A 6427-nucleotide genomic window follows, 5' to 3' on the forward strand; every position below is an offset into this window, starting at 1 on the left:
GTCTGGCTTTCAACAGGTGCTTCTAAAACATTTATGCTTGAGGGGCGCCTGGGTGGCTCAGTCGGTTAAGCGGCCGACTTTGGTTCAGGTCATGATCTCGCGGTCCGTGAGTTCGAGCCCCGCGTCGGGCTCTGTGCTGGCCACTCAGAGCCTGGAGCCTGTTTCAGATTCTGTGTCTCCCTCTCTCTATGACCCTCCCCCGTTCATGCTCTGTCTCTCTCTGTCTCAAAAATAAATAAACGTTAAAAAAAATTAAAAAAAAAAAACAAACATTTATGCTTGAAACCCTTATTCTCTTATTGCCATGAACGTTCTCCAGGAGCCTTGTTAACCGTTTTATTTGATAAGCAACTCCTTTGGGGATAACACAGAAATACACCATCCTGGCCCCGGTCTGAATTACCACAGAGTCTCTGTTACAAAGTGGTGACATTTTACTGAAAACAGTGACAACTAAAAATAAAAATAAATAGCAGAGAATAGCGTGCTGAGTACCCAAGGTCAGCAGAAGGCCTGATGCACCTGGGGGGGGGGGAGGGTGGGGGGAATCATCGTCCCCCAAATGCCACCATCCCGAACCCTACTTCCAAGGGAAACTGATTCAATCCTGAAGGTATTTGTGCCAGTCAAGTCTAACAAGAGAATGAGGGTGATTCTTTGAATCTTCTTGTCGGAGATTCGTGAGCTGTCACACCTAGACCACGGCCTCGGGTGCAAGCCCTTGTTGCCTCTCACCCAAGAAGAGCCACTTCGGACAAGGCCAAGTAGGTCCTGCTGTGGGAGTCTGGTAGAGGCAGAGGCCCCCAGAGGGGTGGTTCGGTGTCTTATGGTACCGAGACGTCTGGGCTGGGAGCCTGAAGACCTGGGTTCTCAGTCCTTGTTTTGCTTCCAGCCTGGGAGTGCTTTGGAAAATCTCTTATTTTCCTAGGGTTCATAATAGGAGGGGGCGGATTAAACGATCTCTGAGATCTCCCCCAGGTCTGTTGCTCCACAGCTCTGCGTCCTAGAACCAAGGCAAGATCGCAGATGGAAGCTCGGGCGAGCCAAACTAAGACAGTGGACGTAAGGTGCCAGAGACAGGGGCAGATCCTGGTGCCAACGCCCTCCAGGGAGTGTCTGGAGATCAGAATTGGGTGACTCTCGTAAGACCTTCTTCACTTACCTGGGCTTTCCCGGGACTCCCCTAACTCTGCCTCCATTTGGCACGCCTTCAAATCCAACTTCCCTCTGCTGCTAGAGAACGCTCCCAGAATCCCAGTCCGATTATCTGATTTCCCTGTAAGATCCTCCACTGATTCCCCACTGCCTGCAGGACAAAGGCCCCTCGCTCTCAGGCAGGGCCTATCTTTGGCTTCATCTCCTGACGTCCCCACCATGCATCCAACTCCGGCTACCCAGAGTACTTACTCACTGCTCCCTTCAGTGCCATGCGCTTTCTGGTATTTTTCGACTGGTGAAAACTAATCCTGGCCCAAAGTGCCCCTATCTGTGCCCCGAGCCTTCCCGCAGCCTCGCCAAGCTCATACACATCTCTCGAGGCCCAGTCTGAGTCCAGCGTTGACCGATGTTGCCAAACATGCCAGGCAGTCATACATTCCCTCCTCTCTGCCCCTTGCACTTTACTTTTCATGCTGCACACGTAAGGCATCACTGTCTGGAGAGGTGTTTTAAGCTCCCACCAGACTCCTCCATGGCGGGAGTTAAGTCCTGGGACTCACTCGTCCTCAGAGTCTGGTATGATGTCTGAAACATCACAGGTACCTAATAAGCTTACTTTAAGTACCTAGAGGAAAAATACCGGAGACTCATGGAATATGAGAAACGGAAATGTTCCTAAGATGTCCAGTGTTCTCATTTTAGAGGCAAGAAGACAGAATTCTAGACAGCGTATCATCATAAACAGATGTCAGTAGGGAGACCACAATGAGATGCCCACCAGAAGTTGGTCATAAAAGAAATTAAATTGTCTTCCTAAAGTTATTGGTGTAAGGTAAAGGAGCCATACTATCTTCCAAGTCTTAGCAACTTGAAAGAAATAAAAACTTCACCAGTGACCTTGACATGAGAACCCATTTGGAATCCACAACTATATGGTCAGTCAATCTTTGGCAAAGCAGAAAAGATATCCCATGGGAAAAAGACAGTCTCTTCAACAAATCGTGTTGGGAAAACTGGACAGCAACATGCAAAAGAATGACACTGGACCACTTTCTTACACCATGCACAGAAATAGATTCAAAATGGGTAAAGACCTAAATGTGAGACAGGAAACCATCAAAATCCTACAGGAGAACACAGGCAATAACCTCTTTGGCATCAGCCCTAGCAACTTCTTTCTAAATATGTCTCCTGAGGCAAGAGAAACAAAAGCAAAAATAAATTATTGGGACTTTACCAAAGTAAAAGTTTTCTGCACAGCAAAGGAAACAATAAACAAAATTAAAAAGCAACCCATGGAATGGGAAAAGGTATTTGCAAACGACACATCAAAAGGATAGTATCCAAAATCTATAAAGAACTTATCAAACTCAACACCCAAAAACCAAATAATCCATTTTAAAAAGGACTGAAGATATGAACAGACATTTCTCCAAAGAAGACATACAGACGGCCAACAAGACACTTGAAAAGATGCTCAACATCATTCATCATCGGGGAAATGCAAAGCAAAACTGCAATGAGATGCCACCTCACGCCTGTCAGGATGGCTAAAATTAACAACACAAGGAACGACAGGTGTTGGCAAGGATGTGAAGAAAAGGAAACCCTCTTGCACTATTGATGGGAATGCAAAGTGGTGCAGCCACTGTGGAAAAGTATGGAGGTTCCTCAAAAAGTTAAAAACATAACTACCCTATGACCCAGTAATTGCACTACTAAGTATTTACCCAACGAATACAAAAATACTGGCCTCCCTGGGTGGCTCAGTCGGTTAAGCATCTGACTCTTGATCTCAGCTCAGATCATGATCTCACAGTCGTGAGTTTGAGCCCCACACTGGGCTCCATGCTGACCATGAAGCCTACTAAAAAAAAAAAATCCAAAAATACTAATTCAAAAGGATACATGCACCCCAATATTTATAGCAGCATTATCTGCAATAGCCAAATTATGGAAGCAGCCTAAGTGTCCATTGACCGATAAAAAGATAAAAAAGATGTATACACACACACACACACACACACACACACACAATGGAATATTACTCAACCATAAAGAAAGAATGGAAACCTTGCCATTCGTGACACCATGGATAGAGCTAGAGTGTATTCTGCTAAGTGCAATAAGTCATTCAGAGAAGTGCAAACACCTTATGATTTCACTCATATGTGGAACTTAAGAGACAAAACAAATGAGCCAAGGGGAAAAAAAAGAGAGATAAACCAAGAAACATACTCTTAACTACAGAGCATAAACTGATGGTTCCCAGAGGGGACCATCTGTAAATATTCAGGAGCACCCCTTTTAAGCCTAAAAGTGTATTGGCTTTTGAGACGGTATTTCCTGTAGAAGGGTGTTCACAAAGAAATGGTCTGTTTGGGAGATACAAATAGTTAATTAAAGTTCACAGTATAATATGACCAATTCATGGGGAAAGGGCAGCGAGACCACAGTACATCTCAATGGGTACTGTCTTATTAGAAATTCTCTACTTTATAAGTGAGAAGACTGAGTTCTGAGTTAAAGTGATTTTCCAAAGTCACATGGCTAGTCCATGAGAGAGCTGGGGTCTGAGACCATGCCCTTCCTTTAGGGAGAGGCGAACCATGGCCTGGGGGCTAAATTCAGCCTACCACGTGTTTTTGTCTGATCCTTGACATAAGACCGTTTTCCACATTTTTAAATGATTGAAAAAAAAATCAAAAGGTATTTTGTGGTATGTGAAAATTGATGAGAAGAACAAAGGCAAGAGAAATGTAGCTAAAATTAAGTCTCCTTACACCCCGCAATCCACTGATAAATCCCTGAGATGTGCAGAGCATGACCTTCCTCAAGGAATTCACGGCCGCCTTAATGTTGATATTTCATCAAAGACTAAAAGCAGCCTTATCTCAACAATAGGTTGCCCCCCCAGGGGGCTTCTAACGTGCACAAATTCCTTAGAGACCTCTGCTATCGCTAACTTCCGCTAACTACAAAATATATCATCAGTCACTCCTCATGATCCCAATGCAGCCCCTTCTGCCCATGGGTACTGTCCCCGTGCTATAATAAAAGCACCTTTTTGCACCGAAAATATCTCAAGAATTCTTTCTTGACTGTTGGCTCATGGCCCCACATCAAGATTTATGTGAAATTTAAGTTTCAGTGTCCAGGAATCAAATTTTATGGGTACACAGCTGTGCCTGTTCATGCATATACCGTTTGCTCGACGAGGGCAGAAGTGAGTAGTTGCAGCAGAGACTGGCCCTTTGAAAATAAATTTGCCGCCACCTCCTCTACCCCACATGCTGACTGAGGTCAACTGCTGCAGGATGTGTGGGAGCCCTGAGCCCGGAGCTGTACCTCCAAGGGCAGTGCTTTCTTCAAGGGTGGCGAAAGCAGGGGGCCGTTCCAGGGAGAGAACGGGAAATGCAGGATGGAATGACGTGTTCTGGAAAGGAAGGAGAAGTCTATGCAGCTGAAGCATAGGGTGTGTGGAGATAACAGGACAAGACGTAGAGCCGGAGAGGTGGGTCAAAGCTGGCTAGCCAATGCCAGGCTACAGAGTTCTGACTGTATCTGTAGTGCGGGGGATATTGATTGATATTGATAGTATTAATATTGATTAAGCTGCAGAGTCACCCAGATTTGTGTGTCAGAGAATAGAATCGCCGTTACCTGCTCATTGTAAATTTCCAGCATACTGAATGTAACCTGTACAGAAAAGAACATAAAGTAAATATTCTTTGGAAAGTCACCTTTGGGGAAAAAAAAAAAAGTAGGAACAACAAAAATTTCCCACAAAGGGAAAGGCTATTATTAAATATACCAGTGCTCTATTTCACATGTCGTAAGAGATTCTTGCATAATTTTAATGATCTGGAGGAAGTTATTAATATAAATGAAAAACAGATATACACCTCTGTGTGTGTGTGTGAGTGTGTGTCTTTCAATCTCAATTGGAAACAGAAAAAGATTATTTAAAAAAAATTTTAATGTTTTTCTTTGTGAGAGAGAGCACAAGTAGGGGAGGGGCAGAGAGAGAGGGAGACACAGAATCTGAAGCAGCACAGAGCCTGATGTGGGGTTTGAACCCATGAACTGTGAGACCATGACTTGAGCCAAAGTCGGATGCTTCACTGACTGAGCCACCCAGGTGTGCCAGAAAAAGGTTATTCTTTATTGTTCACCCTCACTCTGAACATATTACAGAAAAAGGGTGGTTTTTACCCTACTGTGCTTTTGGAATATTGCTGGACAAGCCAGCACCCCTTAAGCAGGAGACTGGAGGGCTCTGAATGGCTCTAGCATAAAGAAAAGGCCCCAAGATACTGACATTTGCCACCACCCCTCTACCAAGGGGAAGGCTGGCTTGTGCATTTCATTACCCCATCATGGGTGTTGCCAGTCATGTCTCCTGTCCCCAGAGCTTCCAACTAACTTGAGTGTCACATGTTTTAAACAAATGGCCTAGGATTAGCAGACCAGGAAAGCCTCCAATATGAGAAAGCAAACAAACTGTAGAAAAAAGGAACTCCAAGAAAGCAGACAATGCATGGAGTAGAAGAAAACACTTTTAAAAGTCCTATAGGGACACCTGGGTGGTTCAGTCGGTTAAGTGTCCAACTTTGGCTCAGGTCATGATCTCATGGTTCGTGAATTTGAGTCCTATGTTGGCCTCTGTGCTGACAACTCAGAACCTGGAGTCTGCTTTGGATTCTGTGTCTCCCTCTCTCTCTACCCCTCCCCTGCTCACACTGTGTCTCCCTCTTTCTCAAAAATAAATAAACATTAAAAAATATATTTTAAAAATTCCTATAATTCCTAGCATCAGAGAAAGAATTCTATCTATGAAAAAACAGGATGCTATTAAAAAGGAAAAAGAGAGTAAGAATGTTTGTACATTAAACTTGAGGAAAGATAGCCAAAGTGACAATGTAGTGGAAGGGTTGTAAGATAGAGTTGAGGGAATCTTCTAGAATAAAGGGGGAAAAAAGACCAAGAAGTGGAAAGCAAGAAGTAAAACATTATACAATTAGAACATTAGCACAAGAGGTCCAAAATCCAATTAAGAGGAGTTCTAGAAGGGAGAACAATTATAAAAGAAATAACATAAGAAAAGCTACTCAGAACTGAAGACAAAGATCGCCAGATTGAAAAGGTTCCCCCAAGTGTCCAGCACGATGAATGAAAAATGCTTACACTAAGACACACCAGACCATCAGGGGTGAAAAAGAAGATCCTAAAAGCTGAGAGAGAAGCTGAAAGTAAAAAAAAAAAAAAA

Source organism: Acinonyx jubatus, chromosome E4 (assembly GCF_027475565.1).
Source record: "Acinonyx jubatus isolate Ajub_Pintada_27869175 chromosome E4, VMU_Ajub_asm_v1.0, whole genome shotgun sequence".
Lineage (NCBI taxonomy): Eukaryota > Metazoa > Chordata > Mammalia > Carnivora > Felidae > Acinonyx > Acinonyx jubatus.